This window comes from Pogona vitticeps, chromosome 3 (genome assembly GCF_051106095.1).
Source record: "Pogona vitticeps strain Pit_001003342236 chromosome 3, PviZW2.1, whole genome shotgun sequence".
NCBI classification, from domain to species: domain Eukaryota; kingdom Metazoa; phylum Chordata; class Lepidosauria; order Squamata; family Agamidae; genus Pogona; species Pogona vitticeps.
The window spans coordinates 134172839-134197491 of NC_135785.1; the positions used below are offsets into that span (position 1 = coordinate 134172839).

At 42.5% G+C, this 24653-nt stretch overlaps 1 long non-coding RNA gene across 1 annotated transcript in view; it reads right to left on the minus strand.

Moving 5' to 3' along the window:
- Nucleotides 1–7354: 7354 nt before the first annotated feature.
- Nucleotides 7355–24653, minus strand: part of LOC144588275 (uncharacterized) — an 84530-nt gene continuing 67231 nt past the window's right edge. Inside the window, exon 2 of the long non-coding RNA XR_013543766.1 lies at nucleotides 7355–11322. This is a non-coding gene — a long non-coding RNA (uncharacterized LOC144588275). The remainder of the gene's footprint in view (nucleotides 11323–24653) is intronic.

Sequence of the window (24653 nt, forward strand, 5' to 3'; positions counted from 1 at the left end):
TAAATACTTCAGATCAACTTGTTTTGTTTTAATAATTTACAAAGACCCAATTCCTCAAGCATCCATGTCAAGGATGGGGAACATATGGTGCTCCAAACATTGATGGATTTGAGCCCCATAAATCCCTCATACTTATCTCTCATACTGGCTAAAACTGTTGGGAACTAAGCCCAACAAAATTTATGTGAATGCATATTCCCTATGTTTGAATTATCTAATTACATCTGCCCATATTAGAATTCTTGGGGGGAAATTGCTAGTCTCTGCAAAATTCAACTTTTTTATATTCCTTCCAAACTATTATAAGACACTCTACAACTGCTAGATTAATAACCTCTACTACTGCAGAGAAACCTCAAAATTCATCTTGGATTGTTTTGCCAACATTTGGTAACACTGCAACACCAGCTTCAAGGTCCTCATTGCTCTCTTCTATACTCCATGCCCTGTACTACTCATTGAATTTAGCTGAAGTTGGAGTTATGTGCAATTATTGATTTTGGTGTTGAGAAATGAACATTGGATGTGACAGATTCCCATCTGCCGGGCTTGAGAAATGCTACCTTATAGGGGAGGTCATTGGAGTGTGAAGTTCAGAAAATAGAATTTATACTTTAGATCTGGCACAAACATATTTGAGCTATAAGAAGTGATTGAATATCCTTAAAATTAATTATAACTTAAGATGCTATACAAGACACTGTGAAGAAGGATAATTGCACACTGTAGATCCTAGTTTCTTTTTCTAAGATTTTGATAATATGTAATAGCTTACTGCCCTATGCTCTCCTAAATGCTCCACAGTGCTGGCCATTTTCAGTAATTTTTCTGATATATCAGCTCAATTATATTACAGCAGACTTTTCGTAGGGACAGTCTAGTGTACTGGAGACAATTTTAATGAATATACTATAAATCATATTGGAATCAATGGCAAAACACCTAATGATTCAAAGGGGCAAGAAGTACCGACATGTTACCAACTGAGTTTGCTCAGGGTAGATTTGCCTCCTCCCAATCATTTGGGTAGGAATGGGAACACATAACATACCATATTTCCACATTGTGACACAGAGGTGTGAGAAGGCAGAAGCTTGTCTTCACAAAGCTGGCTCTCTTTTTTTGCACTCATACTTTTTCAGGTCAGTGTGTGAGTAGATAGTGCTATCATCAGGGAAAGGACTGAGCAGGAATGTTCTGGTGTATCCAGATTGACCAAAGGATGCAAAGGTGAATCTTCACATCTACTCGACACTGTCAATGATGAATTGTGATTTTGTTTTGATTATTGACTTTGCTCTTGGTTGTACCTGTAAGGTTGTAGGCAGATGAAAGAGAAGAGAGGTATTACCATCGGAAGTAGCCAGAGACAGCTGAATGGTAAAGAAGTGGGAAGTTCTAAACAAACTTAACTAATTTGAGAGTGCACTAGTAGATGAAGGATCTCACTGATCAACCACAGGCAAACAATAAACAGGAGCAATCATGGTGTACTTGCATGCTAGAGAAAAAGTGGGAAGCATTGATCACAATTTTCACAACTTCAAGCTGTGGTGAAATCACCATAAAGCATCATTCTCTTGTTAACCATAATCTTTGGGAAGGAACCTATGTCCCCACTTCACCTGTTTGATCATTTGGCTTGTTACAGATTCCTATACAGATATGGCTCTGTATGCCATTTGTCACAAAAGATTGACTACTGGATCTTTTGTATCCCAAGCAGAACAATATTAAACAGCAAAGGACCTCACAAGACACATTAATAAATGCAAAATGAATATATTTTGTTACCTATTCATTACAATTCTAAATACAGGGGTTTCATGCACATTCACACCACATATATACTCACCAAAGAGAGAATAATTCTTTATTTGCATTGTCAAAGTTCCAAAGAAAGTAGTTAGTTCCAAAAGTCTTTTTGGTCTCAGCAGACAAATTATGGTTGCCCAGACCCTTCTTTTTATATTCCTTTTAGGCAGGTTGCTAGCTGGGCATGCATATTAGATGTTTCTTTGTTTCCCCCTAGATATATGGTCCTTATCACTTATTGTGAAGTTTGGAATGTTTAATGTGTCTTCCATCACTTAGTGGACAGGTGTGGAATCTGCTTTGCTCAGGAGGATCCTCATACCAGGGTCTTCTTAATCCCCTTTGCTCCACTCCCTCAGCAGCAGATGTGTTCTGTCAACTTAGTTCAAAACGTTCACAGTTCAAAAGTTAATTTCTCACAATGAGGGCTTCTAGCCAGGAATACAAAGTCCATAGTTCCTCTGGTTCTGTTGGTCTCCATCTTTGTGTCCTAACACTCTCTCTGGTTCTTCACCTGATCCAGGCCAAACATGCACACATCTGACAATTTATGTATATTGTGTCATCATTCTGGTGGGTGCTCAATGTATTTTCCCAAGGAGGTAACACACACACAAACACACACAAATAGTGCAGATTAAGTTTACTGGTGTGGTTGTTATCACTCTCTTACACTTCCCTGTTCTATTTGCTTTATCTGCTTTGTATTCTTTATTGGAGAATAAAAATACTGGAAAAATTGATGGCCACAGATTTATTAGACATGGAGTTATTAAGACCACACCGTTGCTCATGGGGAACTGCTGTAGTGTGCTGCCAGGAACTATATATTACAGTGGTGCCTCGCTTAACAGGCGCCCCGTTTAAGGACGAATCCGCATACTGATGCGGATTTTGCGATCGCATTACGATGTTACCTATGGGGAAAAATTGCTTTGTGATTTTCCCCCATAGGCACCATTTCCCCCCAGCTGACCGGCGGGGGCATCAGAAGGACCGCGGGGGAGGGCTTCCCTGCAGTCCTTCTCAAGCTCCCACCAGTCACCTGGGGGAAAATGCAGGTGGGAGCTTGAGAAGGACCATGGGGGAGCCCTCTTCCTCCCAGGAGGCGGCGGCGGCCACTCATCCGAAGGCCGGCGGCGAGCGGTACTTCAGCCGGCTCGCTCCTCCTGGGCCGTGGAGGGGGAATGAGGAAGAGAAAGAGCCCTGGCACGGCCAGGCGCCTGGCTCCGCCTCCCCCTTCACCTCCTCCTCTTCTTCTTCAAGCCGGCAGCCAGCGGGCTTGTTCCTTCCCAGGCCGTGGAGGGGGAATGGGGAAGAGAAAGAGCCCTGGCACGGCCAGGCGCCTGGCTCCGCCTCCCCCTTCACCTCCTCCTCTTCTTCTTCAAGCCGGCAGCCAGCGGGCTTGTTCCTTCCCAGGCCGTGCAGGGGGAATGGAGAAGAGAAAGAGCCCTGGCGCGGCCGGGCGCCTGGCTCTGCCTCCCCCTTCACCTCCCCCTCTTCTTCTTCAAGCTGGCAGCCGGCCGGCTTGTTCCTTCCAGGGCGGCGGCGGCGGCAGGGGAAGGGCCAGGCGCCTGGCTTCCCATCTCCCACTTCACCTCCTCTTCCTCCAGAGGCTACTTCTGAAATGCCCGCCGGCCAGCTGGGGGGAAATGCCAGCTGATCGGCGGTTCCAAAATGGCTGCCCGCTGTTTTCTGGACAGATTCCTCGCTTACCGAGGCGGCGAAAATGGCCGCCCCTATGGAGGATCCTCGCTGAACGGTGAGTTTTTGCCCCATAGGAATGAATTAAACAGGGTTTAATTCTTTCCTATGGGGGTTTTCTTTCCGTTTAGCGATGTTTTCGTATAGCGACGTTAATCCTGGAACGGCTTAACGTCGCTATGCCGGGCACCACTGTATAAATGCAGCAACTTCTGATTGCAATCATGCTTCATACAAGAACATTTATCAGAGAGCTTAAAGACATCACCTGCATCTCTCATTGCAGGCCTTTGAAGCAATTGTGCTTGGGTCACATATAGTCTTCCAGATACTGGAAGAATATCAGCCTTAATCACTATCGCCTTATTCATTATAGCTAATTGTAAGGAATGAGCTGCACATCAACCATAATGGGGATGTTCCAGCAATCCTACTGACAAATGTGAACTACTGACCCTATAGTGAATATTACAACTTATACAGATGTCGGGGAAGCAGCCCTATGTACCAACAGGGTTAATTGGTTGAGGGTCAAACAGTACATATAGAGTAAATCTCAAGCAGACTTATTGCAGCCAAAGGCAAGAGATCCCCATCAAACTATATAGCAGTATGTATGTATCTCTGATCAAAGGCACTAATGCACTTTCATAGGGCTTTTAGTGGAAGGTTCCAGTACAAGCAATTGTGCATGTGCACATTTTCATACATTATCTGAAGACATAAGCAGCCTGTGAAAAGACAATGTGTCTCTCCCTGATAAGTTAACAGCTTGCATTGTGCTTATCCAGGGAGAGCTGCTAGTTATTAATGTTTAAAAAAAGAGTTTATGAGGTGCAGCAATGTTACCTTAGAAATGAAAACAGATTTTTAAAAGATTCTTCAGAGGTGCATTAAAAGTGAAACTACAGTTGAAAAGTTATAGCTGCACTATATATTACAAAAACTAAGATAGCAGGGCAGAAGATCATTCCATTTTGTGCCACTTTTTGCAGCGAATGAAGTAAACAATAGACGTAATGTGAACAGACAACAACAGTAAAAAAAGGAGTGCATTTTAAACTGCCACTTGAGCTGTGTTTTACCTAAAATGCTAATAAACAAAGAGATACCACAAAACAGATGTGATAACTTACATTAAACAAATGAGAATAACTATATTGTACAAGTTTTTATAGAATAGTATAAAAGGAGAAAAGAATGAATGTTATTTGTTCAATAAGCAAGAAGAAAAATGAAGGTGCCATTCATTTTATAAGGCTTTAGGCTGATAATTAATAATAATTAAGTTTTGAAATGAGTATAAAATCATATTATCTTATGTAACATTTATGGATGAATAGGCATTTGAATTGTATTGTATTGCCATTAAATTATAACATTCTAGCAAGTACGACTCAAGCAAGGGGGAATTTAACTCTGACTTTGAAACTGCCAAGGCTTGAAAAGGCCTAGAACTGGGCTCTCAAGAAGTTCGACCATTAGATCTGCGATGAGCAGATCTTGTGACCTTCAATATTTGAACTCTGACAAAAGTTTATTTTGACTACCGACAGGGAATGAAGTATATAAATATAGGAGGGATACACATTATTATGAATGAAGACATGGCTTATCCAATGAGGAAAAGCAAAGCAAAGCAAAAGCAAAGTGTGCTGCTTATATACCGCCCCATAATGCTTCAAGCACTCTCTGGGTGGTTTACAAGTTAATTATGCAGGCTACACATTGCGCCCTCCCCCCCAGTGAGCTGGATACTGATTTTACCGACTTTGGAAAGATAGAAGGCCGAGTCAACCTTGAGCCGGCTACGTGGGAATGAAGCCCGGGTCATGAGCACAGTTTTAGCTGCAGTACATCAGTTTAACCACTGTGCCACGAGACTCATCACATCACAAAATAGAACATAAGATACAGAAAATTGCTGGACATGTATTTTTACAGAATCAAAGAAGATGTAGCAGCACAGTTGGCAAGCTCTGCTGGCAAGGAACTTTGCCATGCAGATCATCTTTGCCCTCCTGACCGGAATATTGCGAAATGTGAAATTCACGTCCTGGCTATCTGGAGGGAGGGGGAGGAGTGCCTTGTTTAATTGGTGCTCCTTTCCCAATTGGCCTCTTTCGAGACTTGCACACTTCAGGAGAAGGGTGCTGTGACAGATCACTGTGCTTTCAACTTCGCTGTGATGCAGCAGCAGTTTTTGTAATCTTCTGAGGAATTGGGGGGTTGCATCTGCACATCCCACTGGTTTGGATTGGGGATTTCTCTGCATACATAAAGTTATATAGCATACAAAAAAGATAGAATTAAATAATAATTACTTGTGTATAAGAGGGTATAGGAAGAAAGGGGTGGGAAGTACAGAGGCAAAGACCTCCAAGGGTCTCACCCCACTGAGGGGAATGGCAGCAGACTGAAGCCCCCTTATTCTAGGAAAATAGATAGATAGATAGATAGATAGATAGATAGATAGATAGATAGATAGATAGATAGATAGATAGATAGATAGATAGATAGATAGATAGATAGACAGACAGACAGACAGACAGACAGACAGACAGACAGACAGACAGACAGATAGACAGACAAGCAAGCAAACAAACAAACAAACAAACAAACAAACAAACAAACAAATAAATAAATAAATATTCCTGAAGTCTTTCTAATGGTTGTTGAGAGTTTTTCAGGCTCTTTGGCCATGTTCTGAGGGTTGTTCTTCCTAACGTTTCACCAGTCTCTGTGGCCAGCATCTTGAAACAAACTGCACCAGAGCACGGAGTGCTACTCCTGTCCTCTGAAGATGCCAGCCATAGAGACTGGCAAAATGTTAGAAAGAACAACCTTCAGAACACAGCCAAAGAGCCCAAAAACCCACAACAACCAACCAACCAACCAACCAACCAACCAACCAACCAACCAACAACAAACAAACAGACAGACAAATAAATAAATAAATAAATAAATAAGTAAATAAGTAAATAAGTAAATAAGTAAATAAGTAAATAAATAGAATGGAGATAGAACATTATCCTCTAAGGAAAAAATTATTGACAAATTTTAATTAATTGAGGTCAGGGGCAAGGCCTTTAGAGGGCTCAGCCCTTTGAGTCTGAAGCAGTAGGCTGAGGGTCTAGGCAACTGGTGGAGAACTGCCCTCTTTTTTTCCAAACACCCATAAAATAAAAATAATAAAATAAATACAAAAACAAGGGGAAAGGATTATTGCATTGAATAATTAGTTTAATAATTAATACTAACTAAAAGGGTGGGGGAATTGAGGCAGCTATGATATATTTAAAAAAACAAGAACGGAAGGAGCTCTCCATCAAGCTAATTGAGACAGAGGGCCCACCCCTTCCCACATTTCATATTTTATGAATATATGAATACATATAAAGGAAGGCATTAGGAAGCTACCACATTTGAAATAGTGTTGTTTTAGAGGCTACTCCTGCAGATACACAGGTAAGGGGCTGTGGAAGTATTAAGGTTAGGCAAGTTGCCCTGTAAGGGTTATTGTTTGTTTAAGAAAGGGATAGTGAACATAACTATGGGTCCCAAGGAGGGCCAGCGTAAAGGAAAAGGAAAACAGCCAGCAAAACATAGGGCTGCTCATGCAGTCTCTCCACCCAGATCATCTTCAGACGAGGAGAGCTGGCCAGCTTGGGAAGTGTTACAAGCTAAAATTTTGGAGTGGGAGGCTGAACGTGCAGCTCAGAATAGACAAGGCCTTCAGCTGGACCGAGTAGGGCCAGACCACATCAGAGCAACATGGCTGGTCCGTGCAATATGTTGACGGAACCAGTCCAGGTCACCGAGGTGGTGAGTTTAGGGCAGGAGCCAGCTGTGGTTCCCCTTACAGGTGAGATAGCAGTTGCACCTGACACTAAGCCTACTCTGGTCACATGGCCTTAGTCTGGCTTTAGCCAGGCACAAGTGCCCAATACACAGCAGTATAGTGTGGGGAATCCAAGGAGCTCATTTTGTCAAGCACAGGCATTACCATTACAAGGATGGGCAGCTGGGACATGGAATGGACCTTCTCTGCTCCACTTGGGCTTCCTCCAGGAGTGGGGTTTTGGTCATATCCCTTGATGCCGAACACAGGTTATAACCCTGTTCCACTTAAGGCACTCACATTTGGGGATTATGCCATGGCCTTGGGGGAATCACCTGACTCCAGCCACAAAAGAAAAAAATAGCAAGGAGACTATGTTGATCTTTTCTGTTAAACAGAAAAGTGGATGTAAAGGATATAGAAAAGGAGGATAAAAGGAAGAAGGAAAGGCATAAGTGTAAGAAGCCTGAACGTTCTTGGGTGAATTGGTTGCCTGGTTCCCTCATCTACTTTGGGGTAATTGTGAAGGCACATCCTTGGAGTTCCCAATTGTTAGTACAGTATCTGGATTTGATCTATAGGGCATACGTGGACTACCCAGGCCACACATGGCTTCTTTATGATCAGGCATTCTAACATGCATTGGGATGAGTCTAAGCCGGGCCTATGGTTGCAGTTCATGACACCAGTGAGGCCAGCTGTGGAAGAAAGATTTGATAGTGGACATCTAATTCATAGAGCAGGCCAACCCAATAATCCCCATGTAGCCACGGGGCAGGTGGTTCAACCCCACCTGCTATGTTGGGAATTTAATTCAGCGAGAGCTGCTCTCGAAAAACATGTCAATATAGACACGAATGCTCTGTTTGTGGAGGCCAGCACGCAGGCTCCAATTGTTTTAAGAGAGGACAGAGAGCCAGGGGCAAGGAAGTATGTAGTGGAAAGAAAGCTGATGGGGGTAGGCATCCTCCTGTAGAAGGGCCCCGGCCCCATTAAGGTATCAGTGTTGGAAAGGTGGTTGAATTCTTATCCAAGGAAGGATGAGGCAGAATACCTGTTAGAAGGATTCAAATTTGGCTTTAGGATACCTGTAGTAGGGGAAAGAAAGAGTCTGTGATCTGAGAACTTGAAATCGGTTACGGGTATGGAACATGTAGTTAGAGAAAATATTGATAAGGGAGTTCATGAAGAGAGGATTTGGGGCACCTTTGAACAGTCACCCATGCCCCATCTTCTGATATTGCCCTTAGACATGGTACCTAAAAAGGTGTAGGGTTTAGATTGATACATCATCTTTCTTTTCCAGAGAGAGATTCAGTAAGTTACACCATACTTTGGGAGTTGTGCTCCATACATTATACATTATTTGACACCACAATATGCATGGTGAGGGCAAAATCAGACATTAAGTTGGCTTTTCATTTGCTGCCAGTACATCCAGGTGATTGTGATCTCCTTGCTGGGCTTCTTTTTCAAAGGTGTGTATTGTATAGAAAGGGCTCTCCCTATGGGCTGTTCCATCTCCTATGTGGCATTTGAGTGTTTCAGTTCCTTTTTGGAATGGAACCATAGATGCAGGACTGGACTGTCCAGTATGGCCCATTATTTGGATGATTTTTTATTATGAGGGGGGGCTTTTGAGAGTTTTCTAGGACGTGACTCAGGAATTGGGGCTGCTGTTAGCAGAAGAAAAGATGGAGGGATCATCATCGATTCTGACTTTCCTGGGAATAAAATTAGAAACAGAGACACAGACGTGTCATCTCCCAGATATTAAACTTTGGGAGCTTATCATGGGTAAGAAAAAGGTCACACTCAGGGAACTGCAGGAAACAGTGGGGCATTTGAAATTTGCTTGTTGAGTGGTAGCACCAGGCTGGCTTTCCTTAGGAGGCTATGTGATACCATGAGTGGATTATGGAGATCTTTGCATAGAACCAGAGTTATAGGAGGTATGAGGCAGGACCTACTGGTTTGGAACAAGTGTTTAGATGGCTTTAATGAAGTTTCGTTTTGGATGTCAGATTTCCAATGGGTGCTGACATCCATGTGCAAACTGATGCCTCACGTGCACAGGGTTTTGGCATTTACTTTAGAGGAAGATGGTACACAGGCAGGTGGCTGGTGAGCTGGCATGATTCAAGTTCACAATGACATTTCTGGAACTATTTCCTATTGTGGGAAAGAGGAGTAGGCCAATTCTGTAGTGTGCTTTTAGTATGACAACCATACAGTGGTTCATGTAGTTAACACTCTTTTGTCCAAGTCAAAACATGTCATTAGGTTGGTGAGAATGTTCACACTGCGCACCCTGCAGTTTAACTTAGTAGTACAAGCAAGGCATATTCCGGGGCTGGATAACAGTAAAGCAAATGCCCTGTCATATTTACAGATAGAACAGTTCAGGAAGTTGGTGCCAGGAGCCAGAAAGTGTCTTGAGAGTCTTTCTCTGGAGAGCTGACTAATTTGCACGATGAAGCCAAGTGTGCAATAGGGCTAACATTGGCTCCCAGGACTTGTAAGGGGTATTCAGCTGTGAGTTTAAAGACAGTAGTAGTAGGTCTACTGTGTGATTACAGGTGATATGGCCAGCCCCGATAGAACATTTGCAACTATTTGCAATATATCTGCATAGAAAGGGCTTATCACTTAGTTCTATTCAACGTAAGATGTTGGCTTTAGCATTTTATCCAAAAGTACAAGGATACCCCAATCACACAGGCAACTATCTTATTAGGAAAATGATTGAGGGATGGAGTAAGAAAAGGGTCAGGCTTCCAGATGACAGAACTCCATTTACACCTGCAATTCTAGTACAGCTTAGTGAAATTTGGGCAAATATCTGTATGGATAGTTTTGAAGTGGTTCTGTTTAGGGCTGCATCATTGCCTTTTATAGGGCTCTTCGAGTCAGTGAAGTTGTTGCCGCAAGTAAAACAAAAAGGAGGCTGGTAGCATTATAGAACGAGGAAGTACAAATGGTAGCAAACAAGGTTTCTATATGCATTAGGCACTCTAAGAGGTAAGGGAGTCAATAGCACTTCGAGTCAATGTTCAGTTAAAGAAATATGCCATGGTAGCTTATTTGACATTGAAGGGGGATCATCGCGGGTATTTATTTTGCCATAGCAATGGCCTCCCACTTACTTAATACCAATTTTGGAAGCTAACGGAGTTAGCACTGCAATGTATTGGGTTGCAAGAATTGCATTTTGGGACACACTCATTTAGAATAGGGGCAGCGTCTATGGCTGCTGCACTGGTATATGGTCCTGAAGCTATTAAAAGGATGGGGTGTGGGAAGCTTCTGCCCAAGGCCCTTAGCTGTTATCTGTTACAGTGAAGAGCAAACTCTCCTGGCAGAGAAGTGGCAGCTGCCAGCAGGTGGGGCGACCTACTCATTCTGCCTTTTCCCTTAGAGTTAGGGAATAAATTCAAAGATTTTCTCCAGCCAATCCTAGTGGCGATTAGGTAACTAGTGTCCTATCTGAATTCTTTCAATATTCTGTGTAATCGTGCTATGTTAATAAAAAGAGTTCTCAGGGCATCGCCTTGTGATCCCACTGGATTCAACATCTGTTGTTGACACTTCTTTGTTTTCTCTTTGAAGGCTAATTGCCTTCCCTTTGTTCTGTGATCACCCACATCATTTCAACCTTTGCTCCGTGATCATCTACAATGGGGCATTGATCATCAAACAAATGTCAGTTGTACATTCATATGCTATTACAGATGTAGGCTGATTGCTGGCCATCTTTGTGTTTGTTTTACAGGTGCAGGGAACTGTAGCAGTTGGAGATGATTTTTTTTAATTTTTTAATTTTATTTTCAAAACTATTGGGTAATGGGGAAGGAATACAAAAGGCAAAGGGCAGTGGGGGGATGGAAAAAGGGTTTTGAGAATAAGAAAACATCAAATGCATAATCATTCAATCTTTCATATCAAGTATATAAACATCTAATCTTTTCATGTTCCAATAAAGGTTCATCTTTCTTCTTCTTTTTCTTCTTCTTCTTTTGACTATTTTGTCTATGTATTAACCTCTTTAGCTTTCAACTTATACGTGTAATACAGCTTAAATCTATGTTATTCCCACAGCATCAGAACACCAAGGCCAATTGTGAAATATATCCCCTCTTTCACCCTCCTTTTTTCTTGAGAATACACTCGACAGACCCAAAATAATATAAATCCTGCTCTCCCCTCCCCTTTCCTCCCTGTGCTTGTTTTGTTTCTGCGACTCTTTTTTCTTCCATATTTTAAAAGGGGAAACAATATCATTCAAAGTTTGCTTTTCAACCTCAGTTTCCTTATCTGCTATCGCTACATCGCTTACTGGGTGGCCCTCCATCCCTTGTATATTATCTGATATCTTCATCAATACAGCCGGTTCTGAGATCTCTTTTTGGTGTAATTTAACCTCCGCTACCTTCCCTCCCCTAGAGCCTCCAATCACGTCTTCCATCTGGTCAATATAATAATTTACCTGCATGAATTTTTGCAACAGTGACATCTGAAAAGAGGTTTTCCAGTCTAGCCACCGATCTGTAATTTTCTCAGGGGGAGGTTCCATTTTCTGTTTCCACTATTTTCACTTAAAATTCCCTCTCCCCTTTACCCCAATACACAGCCAATATTTCTAATATTTCACCTTGCAACTATACCATATTAGCAATAAGATAGCAGGTACATTCAAGTAAGAGATGGAATCTAAAACATAAATCTCTCAAGTGTCTTTGTAGTCCAGTCCTTTTACACGTCGCTGATATCTTCAGACCGGTTGCTTCTTCTTTTCCCTTCTTTTCTCTTCTCCAAGTTTGTTTTAACCTTCACCCAGCAAGACTCTATTATTAGAATGTCATTTGTCAAGATCCCAGTTCAGTTCAAACCACATAGCCCCCAGTTCACAGCTCACAGTCCGTTTCTTCCTTTTACTTCCAGAGACTTCCTTCTCCTCCCCCGAAAAGGGAGGTCCAGCAATCAGAGTCCCGGCAAATATATTATCCACGGAAAGCAGAGTCCCACACAGTCTAAAAATATATATCCAAAGAGGAAAAGGGTCCAAAGTGAACAGCTTGCAACAGAATTTATTTTTTCAAAGCCTGTCAGTTGATTCTTCAAGAGTTATTTTTCCTCCTTTAATGGAGACACGAGCTATTTCTGCCTGGCTGTTCCTTTAGAAATAACTCGACCTTCAGCTTGAGTAAAGCTGGTATGCTAGGAATGCCGCTCCTTATCTCATTTGGTCATAAATTTGCACACAATCACTTGTTCTTTATTTAATGAGGTTTTTCATAGAACAAGGGCTTCCACTTACTTTGATGTATACTTTCGCCGTGCTTCTGTTTTCTTATTCTCGGCGAACGGAGCTGTCTTTGGCTAGTTGCCAAAAATGGCGCCCGTCTTCGTCTGTGCTGATGTGAATTTCCAGAAGAAAGAAAAATCGAGTTGCTGCCCAATCTTCTAACTTCTGTGGCTCACCAGCTGCTGCAGAAGGGTCTCTCCTGACTCTTCCTCGGTTCCCCCGTTTCTGGGAGGGTCCCAGACCGAAGTGGTTCTAGCTTTCCCCAGGAGCTATTCCCGAGAGCTGCTAGCTTCACCAAGACGAAGCTCCTCCTCCGCAGTTGGAGACGATTTAAATTGTTTTGGCATAGCTTCGTGTTCTGGGCAGCACAGTATGCCGGCAAATCATCCTGGGGGAGCAACTTAAGTCTAGGGGCTTCAGCGTTTATAGAACAGAAAGGCTGGACATCACTTCCGCTCGGGAGGGATGCACAGGTGAGAACTGGACCTCCATATTACTGACATGATAAACTAATTTTAAAATGCATTTCTTCCTATGGAAGACTGCTTTTATCTGCATAAACCTTCAAAGGGAAATACAGTGGTGCCTCCCAAGACAATTTTAATTCATTCAATGAAAATCGTTCTCTTGTGAAAAAATCGTCTTGTGAGGTTCCCTATGCATTGGTCTCCACAAAAAAAAAAAAATCTTGCGAAGCATCAGTCTAAAAAAACCAGCCCTCTTGCTGAAGCACAGTCATAGAAAAAATGTCTTGCGAGGCACCACAGTGATCGCAAAAAACAATCATCTTGTGGGTTTTTCATCCCACGAGGCAATCGTCTAGCGAGGCACCACTGTATAAGGAATGTGTACTTCTAGTTAAATTCTTTAAAGACTGTCTTGATTTAAAGTTGAACACTATTTTTGCTTTTGGGTCTGATAAGCTGCTAGAGTTTCTTTATAGCCCTGCTTCTGATGAAAAGCTTGCAACAACAATATTCACTCCTAAATTTACTATATTTAATGTGATTATATGAGTATGATTTGTACAAGACAAAGAGAGAGAAAAGTAAAGAACAAGAATAAAGTAGTATTCAATAAAACAGAAACAACCAACAACAATATCAAAAAATTAAAAGGGGGAAAAAGGGGGGGAGAAATATATATGTGCTCCTGCAGTGAAAATCAAATACAATCGTCACTTAAGGCATCCCCTATTCTAATGATAGTTTATCTCCCACTCATACTTGGGCCTTTAGTCATTCATCCTGGGCCACTTAAACCATCTTTTATAGTTTATATAACTCAGAAATGAGTACTCAAGTATCTTTCCCAACCTTAGCCCTCCTTTCCCTGTTCATATTGCTATTTTGGCAGTGTGATGTTGGTTCACCTTAAACCTGAGTTTTCCATTGAAACTAAGTTAAACTTAGTTTAACGCCAGTTCAACTGGGCAGGGCTTATAAGAGTGCAAACCACAGTCCTAACACAAACATCAGTGAACAAGAGGAAAAATGGAGAGAAATGATCCAATGGATTTGCTGAGTTTCAAAAGCCCTGGATTACGCAGCAAGGAAATAAACATCCAATGTAGGCCATTATCTTTGTTGGTCTGAGGGGCATTAATTCTAAATGGTTGACACTAATTCTAAATTATTGTACTTTAAATTTACAGTGAAGAAAGTTCTTGAAGCTTGTGTTCACTTCTGGGGAAAAGAAGAGGGGATGATGATTCTTGATTGATTGGATAATATAAATAAATTATTAGCCCTTACAGTAGCAGAAAAAGAATTAATCTTCTCAGTACAGTGAAATTAAAAGGTTTTGGCTTGCCTGATCTGAACAAAGTATGATGAATTTTTAATACTGTGAATTAATTAGGCACATAATGAGGAATAGTCAGCATTATAGCTCTAATTCTGATAAAGAGCAAAATAATCTAAATCCTGAAGGAAGTAAATACAATTCATCATAGGAACACTCAAAATTTGGTTTTCGGAGAGATATGAATGATAATAGCATCTACAAGAAGGTATTACAATAATTTGATTTGTTAGCTTTGCATTATGTAAAGTTATGTTATATGCAATTATGTTAGATGTTAACCCATATTTATAACTTTTGTGACATGGCTGTTAGGATATTACTCATTCTAGAAGGAGCTAATGTACCATAAAGGATGGGTATTATTATTAAACATATTGTCTATGCCAGGTGTTAATGTATTATTTGAATTTATTCAGAGAATTATTAAAGTACTTATACATCTTTAAGACTCTTGTATTTTCATCCTATAATCTGAACAATTGGCAAATCTAGAAAAAGTTAATACCCAGAGGAAATACATATCATTGACAGCAACAGGAAATTCAATACAAAACTAAACAGGTCTTCTCAGATGTAAGCCACATTAGGTTCAGTGGAATAAAAGGACTGTAGCTAGTAGCTAGAATCTTGTTGCATTACTCTGCATGCACAACATGATGTCATAATTACCTGCAAGTTGCTACTGATTAAAAGCAAATCACCATTGATTAAATACTTCCAAAATTTATTTTATTTATTAAGTCTCATTTGTAGACTGCCTTTCTCTGGATGGGAGGACTCAAGGGTGCATTCAGCTCATTCACAATGCAAAAAAGTTGTTTGTACCCCAAAATCCACAAAGGAAGCCTTTAATCAGAGCTGGATTTCAGCCAATGAATTTTGGTAAAATCCAATTGTGTTTACACAGCAATAAGTCCCTTTGAGCTGTGCAGGGTTTATTTCCATCAGCAGGGAAAATATAAACCTTCTACAATTAGAGAGGAGAAACAGATGCAGAAATATAAGAAGGGTGACAGTCAGCTTGGCTATAATAGATGCATGTGAAAAGTAGTTTGGTAGACCGTAGGCAGAAATCATAATGGGGCAGGCAAAGCCTGGCTGGAGGGGAACCTAGAGTGCTCAAGATGCTGTCGCCGCATGTTGAGATGGTCATACTTGCCCAGAATATTGTCAGTCGCAACAGATACACATTGCTATCTGGACAAACTTGGTGAACGGGCAAGACAGGAATCCAAGGAGCTACTGGGCTAGGTGGGCCCTAAAGGAAGGCAGGGCTTTTTTTCACATGGTACCTCATTAAAAGGCTTATATTGGAAGCAACTCCAATTTTTAATACAATCAGTATTGTGCAGAAGAAGTGATTTCTGAAAGCAAACAGGACCTTATTAAATCACCTTCAAGGAATCCCTTACCAATAAACAAGAGTTCTGCAGATATAGGCATGCTTTGAAGTCAGAGCTCACAATGCTTTGGGATGCTGCTTTTCATGGCATAGATAGAGGTCCTTTATTCCCCACCTTCCCAGTATGGTGAAGCCTGTCAAGTAAAATTTAATCTGGAGAAAGGAGTAGCTTTACAATGTCTTAAGTGGGATGGTATGAGAAACAGAGGGCTTACATGAAATCTCCTCCAAATCCAGGTGGATTATGAAAGCTTTCTAGAATTTTGTGGAAATGACAGCAAACAGTGTTGCAAAGAAAGCCCTTGTGAGGGGGATTCTCTCTCTCTCTCTCAGAAGGTATTCTCTATGTTCTATGGCCTGCTTCCTCACAGTAACTATTTCTTCTTGCCTCAGAAAGGAGAATAAAAATCCTATTTCCCTCTCTATTTTTCATAAGAACTTTGTTTACAATTTTATGTCAATGTGTTTTATTCCTAAAGCTGTCTCACAATTCCTTTATGCAGCCATAATTGGATGCAGCAGGACATGTGTGTATAATCGGGAAGAGACCTTGGTGACTGATTATGCATGAAGCACATCACACTTTAGTCTCTCATATTTCTTTCACGATAGATATACTTGGTGCACAACATACAATATAAGAATGTTATAGTAGAAAATCGGCATTGGAGCGCTATACAATGCATTAAAATCCTACTATTGTGTGTTAGCTTATGCATTCAGCAAGGTCATATGTTAAATCTTTTCCTGAATAGTACTGTTTTAACTTTTCATTCATTCATTCATTCTTTCTTTCTTTCTTTCTTTCTTTCTTTCTTTCTTTCTTTCTTTCTTTCTTTCTCTTTCTTTCTTTCTTTCTTTCTTTCTTTCTTTCTCTTTCTTTCTCTTCCTTCCTTCCTTCCTTTTTTGTCATTCATTCATTCATTCATTCATTCATTCATTCATTATTTATTTATTTGGTGTTTTCCCCATTGGAACGCATTAAACAGGTTTCAATGCATTCCAACAGGGGAATGGTTTTCGCTACATGATATTTCGCTAAACATTCACGGAATGAATTAACATTGTCATGCTGGGCACCACTGTATGGTCTTTGGTCTACAGCCTGATGTGGGAATTTACAGTTTCATCCCACTGCTTGTGTAAACTGGCATACTGTGTACTCTGTGTGTGTGTGTGTGTGTGTGTGTGTAAAAGTAGATCTAGCAGAGGTTTTATACCTATATCCTCAGATTTTTATTAATCAAACTGTCAAATTTCATTGCAAGTATCATATGCAGTAAAAAAAATGCTGCTCAAAGAAACAGAGACTTGGTTGGATGAGGCTGGGGGTATCAATCTCACCCATCTTTGTCCACCAGGATTTTCTGTGCAGCAGCAAGCAAGACCTGGGAGGTAGAGTTGCAGTGGTCTATTGTGGTTCTATCACCCTCACGAGGTGCCACATCCCCCCCAGTTTTTATTTATTTATTTATTTATTTATTTATTTATTTATTTGATTTTTACCCCACCCCTCTAGACCATGTCTACTCGGGGCGGCTTACAAAATAAAACAAAACAGTATAAAAATATATAAAATCATAAAAATTACAACTACAGTTTCAATTTAAAACAATTAATTTAAAGAGAGGATTACCAAGATGGAATAGCAAAGAAAAAGAAAAAGAGAAAGAGAAAGACTTAATTGACTGGAGGGAAGGCCTGCTTGAATAACCAAGTTTTTAACTGGCTTTTAAAAACACCCAGCGAGGGTGCCAGCCGAATTTCTGTTGGAAGGGCGTTCCACAGCCGAGGAGCCACCGCTGAGAAGGCCCGGTTTCTTGTTTTTTCCTTCCGGGCCTCTCTCGGCGTCAGACCCCTCAGCCGCCCCTGCTGGCTATGTCGGGTGATTTGGGTAGATCTGGGTGGGAGAAGACGGTCTGCCAAATATTGAGGTCCCAAACCGTTTAGGGCTTTATAAGTGATCATTAGCACTTTGAAGTCAACGCGGAAATGGATGGGTAACCAGTGCAAAGCAGCCAGGGTGGGGGAGATATGCTGGTGTTTTCTCACCCCACTAAGGAGCCTGGCTGCTGCATTCTGGACCATCTGAAGTTTCCGCGTCAGCCTCAAAGGCAGCCCCACGTAGAGCGCATTACAATGGTCTAATCTCGAGATTACGAGCGCATGGACTAGAGTAGTGAGGGCCCCCCGATCAAGATATGGTCGCAGCTGGGCAATCCGCCACAGATGAAAATAGGCGGAGCGGACCACGGACGCCACCTGGGTTTCCATGGTAAGCGCCGGGTCCAGATGTATTCCCAAGCTGCGGACCTCACTCTTTGCGGCAAGGGTCGTCCCTCCAAAGGAGAGGGAGTCACCTATGTCGCTGACGGAAGGGCCGCCCACCCTCAAGACCTCCGTCTTGTCCGGGTTCAGCCTCAATCCATTTGACTGCATCCATTCCAGTACAGTGTCCAGGCAGCGCTGCAGGGACCGGACGGCATCCACTGAAGTTGGTGTAAAGGAGATGTAGAGCTGTGTGTCATCAGCGTACTGATGACACGATGCCCCACACCCCCTGATGACCCCGCCCAGCGGCCTCATATAGATATTAAACAGCATTGGGGAGATGATCGACCCCTGTGGAACCCCACAATTGAGATTCCACGGGGCCGAGACTCTCTCCCCAAGCTGTACTCTCTGGGGGCGGTCCTCCAGGAAGGAGCGGAGCCAGGTGAGTGCCAGGCCACCGACTCCCAACTCGGAGAGCCTCCCCAGGAGGTTACCGTGGTCGACGGTATCAAAGGCAGCTGAGATGTCGAGGAGGACCAACAAGGACATGTTGCCCCCATCGGCCTCCCTCAACAGGTCATCCAACAGTGCGACCAGTGCCGTCTCTGTACCATAGCGCGGCCTGAAGCCCGACTGAAATGGGCCCAGAGCATTGGTTTCATCCAAGAGCGCCTGGAGCTGATCTGCCACCACCCTCTCAACCACTTTGCTGAGGAAGGAAACATTGGCGACGGGCCTATAATTGCCAATTTCGTCCGCCGCCAAATTTGGTTTCTTCCTAATGGGCCTAATGAGTGTCTCCTTGAGGGCGAGGGGGACCTTGCCCTCCTGGAGAGACCCATTAATTATTGCAGTGGCCCATTCAGTTGTTACCGGCCTGGCTGCTTTGATTAGCCAGGCCGGGCAAGGGTCGAGAGAAGAGGTGGTGGCCCGACAGCGATCAAGCGCCTTGCCTACCAAATCTGGTGTTACAGGCTGAAAGGAGTCAAGAATAACCGGGCAGGACGGAGTGCTGGACATCTCTGCTCGATCCATTGTATTTAAAAAAGGAGAAAGGTCACGGCGGATGGCCTCCACTTTGGATTTAAAAAACGCTGCAAATTGGTCAGGTGAGATGCTAGTGGGAGGCCCTTCACCCTGACCAATTCTGGATAGATCGCGAACTATACGGAAAAGTTCCGCCTGCTGGTTGGAAGCTTCGCTTATCCGGTCAGCGAGGTAAGATCTTCTAGCAGCCTTTACCTTGGCTAGGTAACGGTTAGTTGCGATCCTGACAGCTATCTTACTATAGTCCGTCGGTTTCTTTCTTCAAGCGCACTCTAGCCATCTCCTTATTCGCTTCATCGCTCGTAGATCCTGACTATACCAGGGTCCTGGCCGAGCTCTGCTTCTGAGAGGGCGTTTGGGTGCGATCGTGTCAACAGCCCTAGTAGCGGCGGAGAACCAACCATCGACCAGAGCTTCGACAGGAGCGCCAGACAGTTCTGCTGGAATCCCTCTCATGGTATCCTGAAAACCAATTGGATCCAGTAACCTTCGAGGGCGGACCATCAAAATAGATCCATGCTCCCTCCGAGGGGAGAGCGCCATTGTGAGGTTACATTTTATTAGGTAATGGTCTGACCATGACAAGGGGACTGACACAAGGTCAGTCACCATCAGACCACGCTCATTACACTCGGTGGAAAAAACCAAGTCGAGCATATTGCGGTCTGAATGTGTGCATTTGAAAGTGGAAGCCCAGGACAGAATAGGGATTCTGTTGGTGTACTTTCAACCCTGTTGCTCAGCAGTCTCCCTGCCTGAGCTTGCTGACCTGCTCTCAAGTGTGGTGTTGTAGTCCCCCTGGGTTTGTTATGCTGGGGCACAACAACATCCATGCTAAGGCATTGGCCTCCATGACAATGATGAAGCTGTCACAAATGGCATCTGCACACACTCATGTTGCAGGACACACTTTAGACTTGTTTTTTCTATACTGGGGTAAATGTTGGTGACCTAGCTGTGGAGGAACTATCTGTAGTTCCATTGTCATGGATAGATTGTTATCTCACTGGAACATGGAGCATCTGCAGAATGGGGGAACATTTAAGACCGTCTGCCCTAGGAGGATAATGTATTCAAATGGTTTCCTTGTGGCTCTTGAGGAGTTTCTGTCAAGGATTTGGTGACAGGAAAACGCAGAGTTATTGAAGACACTTACAAGTTCTTCTTCTTTTGCAAGACGGTTGTATTTACAGTATTTACAGGCAGGCATCACATCAGCATGGCAGGACATCATTACACAAATGGACATAGTGGATTGCAGCAAATGGTGGAGAGAGAAGAGAATGATACAAAGACACTGTTCACTTATATACATATACATGGCATCTCTAGTCCAATCAGAATACACATGACTTCATCTTCTGCACCTGGTGTCTTCTTATTTCCAGACATTGCATCATCTTCAGAGTGACTCAGCATACTCACATCTGTGCACAGTGGCAGCTCGTTAATAATACAGTTATTCAGGTTCAGGCCTACAAAATTTCTGTATTCTGACAGTTTCCTGTCACCTTGGCAGACGATTCTGTTGAAGCTCTGATTGATTTCTAGAATGGGAAAATGTCCAAGGCTGTTGATGCAACCACTCCTAAGCATCCTCTCCCATGCAATGGAGTCAAAATGCCTCCCTGGTTTATGCGGGAGCAGGTGGTGATGAAACGAATGGGACAGAGAATAGAGCGATGATGGCAGAAAACTCAGAGTGTGTCATGGAGTTGAAGCAGTGTGGGATATGTAGTCAGAGCAATATAAGATGGAGTCAGACAGGTTCTTTGTGAAGATTACTTGAGAGACATTGGGATGTGTTTTTCTAAGTGCTATGAGAGTGTTTTTCTGAAGAGTGGTACAGCATGGTTTGAGATAAAGCTGAAGGTAGGACCAAGGAGCCCGTGAAAGACTCAACATTCCGAGGCAATTGGAGAAGAGATAAAACACCTGGATCTCCATGGGAATTGAGGGAGGAGGAAGGTGTTATAGCCCCTTGAGGCTAATTGGTTAACAGCCATGAAGTGTCAAGAAGAAGGGAGGAGTTAGAGAATGTAGAAAATGATGGGAGAGAGAAAGAACTTGATGGCTTGAGTATGTGGCTTGAAGGAGAAAGAATGTAAGTAAGGAGAAAGAAAGAGGTGGGGCTAGCCCACCTTAGCCCAGCTTAGTAGTGTTTATTATTTTAGTGGGGATTAGTTATTTTATTTAACTGTAATGATCTTTGAATATGTTCTTTATGCTAAAGCTTGAGCAACATAAACTGATTCTGTGAAACAATATTTTTCTAATAAAATAATTGTAAAAATTCTTACAAAGGACTGGTCTCTTGCACAGCAGGGTCTGGAGAGGGCCACAAACTAGATATCATTAAGATTCCTACCTAACTGAGCTGTTGTGAGTTCTAAGGAATCACAAAGCCTATGTGTCTGTATTTGCAAAGTACTGGGTAAAAGTAAAGTGTTCTTTTAAGGTCAGACTTATTCAAGGGGCTTACGCTACACACTGCTGAGGTCTTGGGATTTGCCTCAGCACAAAGGTGGTAGGAAAGTGGCCTGTTGAATGCTCTGGCCGAGTGCTAAGCACTCAGGGAGGCTTGGGCACCACAGAGTGAATCTGACTGAACATGTGCTAGAATCCCTTGGAAGACCTATTCCATGGCAGTGGTGGCGGCTAAGAAGTCAATCTTCTCTGCTACCATTGCATCTGCATAGTCGCCCGTGAAATGGCCTTTTACATCCCAGCCCCCAGGAAGAGAATAAAGGCCACACTAGAGCTCACTGTGAGGAATTTGCATGGCACTTTGAAGGCAAAATCAATCAGATCTGCTCTGACTTAGATGCTGTAGTTAATACAGGTTCTGTAAATGTAACTGTGGCCCCTGCTTGTCTTTTATTAATGGATATCTTTCAGTTTTTGCAGCCTGATGATGTGGATAGGATGCTTGGAGAAGTGAAGGCTGCCACTAATCTCCTGGACCCCTGCCCTTCCTGACTTATAAAAGCTTTCAGAGAGGAACTAGACAAATGGGTTTGAGGAATGGTGAATGCCTCTTTATAGAGAAGGATCCTGGCATACTTAAAGGAGGTAGTAGTAAGACTACTATTGAAAAAAAAAACCCTCCTTGGACCCCACGGTGTTGTATAATTACCAGCCAGTCTGTAATATTCCATTCCTTGGCAAGATGCTGAAGGAGGTTGTGGCTTCTCAGCTTGAAGGGTTTCTGGAGCAGATGAAGTATCTAGATCCATTTCAATCTGGCTTCAGGCTTGGTTACGGCATGGAGACTGTTTTGCTTACATTGGTGGATGAACCTGTGCTGGGAACTGGACAGTGTGTCCCTTTTGATTCTGGAATGGAGGATCCAGAGGGTGTTTCTTGGGAACTCCTGCTTGACACCATGGCCATTGGTTTGTTGTGTCTCTCAGGGTTCTGTTTTGTTCGACATCCACATGAAACCACTGGGAGAGATTATTTTGAGTGTTTGGCTTCAGTTTCACCAATATGTGGGTGACACCCAACACTATCACTCCTTTCCATCTAACTCTCAAAAAAGAGAGCTTTTTTCAGCTCTAAAACAGTTTCTGGTGTCAGCAATGGAGTGGTTGAGGGCAAAACTTAATCCATACAAGACAGAAGTGTTCCTGGTCAGTTGAAATGCAAATCAAAGAATAGGGATTCAGCCTATGCTGAATGGGGTTACATTCCCTCTGAAAACACAGGTGTGCAGTTTGGGGGGTGCTCCTCGGTTTGTCTCTAAACCTGGATGCCCAGGTTTTGGCAATGGCCAGGAGTGCCTTTGCACAGTTAAAACTAGTGTGGCAGCTGTGCTCGTTTCTTGAGAGCTCTGATTTGGTGATGGTGGTGAAAAATGCCCCAGTTACATCTCAGCTTGATCACTGTATCACACTCTACTTGGGGCTGCCTCTGGAAAGTGTTTGGGAACTTCAGAGGGTCTAAAATGCCGCAAGCAGTTTGTTAACTGGTACTGGTTTCAGGGAACATATATCACCCCTGTTGGAACAGCTCTACTGGCTGTCTATCCATTTTTGCACAATTTAAAGTGCTGTTTTAACCTATAAACCCTTAAAAAGCATAGGCCCAAGCTATCTAAAAGGCTGCATGTCCCTTTATGAGCCTGCCAGGCATTAAGATAATCAGAGGAAGCCTTTCTCCCCTCACAGGTGCATTTGGTGGGGACACAGGAAAGGGCCTTCTCTGTTGCTGCTCCCAGACTCTGGGAGTAATGGCAGGCCAGGCTGGCCCCATCTTTGCTGTCCTTCTGCAAACAGGCAAAAACCTTTTAATGATGTAAGCCACCTTGGGCCCTTTCAAGGAAAAAGGCTGGTTAAAAATGTTTTAAATAATAAAATAATATTTTCCTGTGGTCTGGAGCTCTAGGCATTTATGTTCGAGCTCATTTACTTCTGAATCCTAGCTTTGGGGAAATAGTTTGATGACCAGCTATGGTGGAGTGGGCATTTTCCGAAGACTTGAGGACACCTAGTGCCTTGGATGTAAAACTGTGTGTTTTAGGTGCCATGTGGCCAATTGCACCCTGTAAAAGGGACAATTGGTTGATTGGAGCCACACACCCCAATTTTATCTGGAGGCTGCTTTTGTTTAAAACTAAAAGAATCTACACAGAGTCTGGGGGTGTCCACTGGGTTGTGGGGTATTAGAGGCTTCAGTGGGGAACTGAAAACACTATGATCCATGGGGTGCATCTTGATCACTCCTCTAAAATGGGAATGGGAATAGCTCAACTCTCTTTACCCACACATTCCTTTTGATGTTAAAAAAATGCTGTCCATTTAATCTACCTGGATTTCCATTTCAAAATGCCCGCAAAGAATTGGCATCACATCAGTTTGGAGATGTGAAAAGCAAGACATCCAAGGAAATGGACTTAATAGACTTGCCCATTCCTAAATTTAAATGGTCAGTAATGTTCTTATTTTCTTATTGCACTTGAGGTTTGGGCCCTTAATTGAATTTAAGTTAAAGTTTTATGGTTGTTCATAGTTTCTTCTTCTTCTTCTTCTTCTTCTTCTTCTTCTTCTTCTTCTTCTTCTTCTTCTTCTTCTTCTTCTTCTTATCCCAACAATTAAAATAATGAGGTAATGAAGAAAGTCAGTTGGAAGACAAAACAAAGAGCTACATTATTAACATAAATATAAAGGGCTAGTTTAGGCAGTTCATAATGTGACATTTGAAAATTTTGCAGTAATCAGAAGTCTTTCCCATTGTGCAGGAACTGGCATTGACTGACAATGATAAATGATATTCTTTTCTGTTATTCATTTGATGATAATGTGATGTTCACATCTGAATAACTTTATCTACCCATAGTATTCTCCAAAGTTCTTTTGCATTGTTCAATGGTTATTTGGAAACAGACATTTTTTGAAAAGCATGCAGGAGTTGCAGAGTTGACATTGCTTTTAAATCTACAACTGAGAAGATTTTGCATG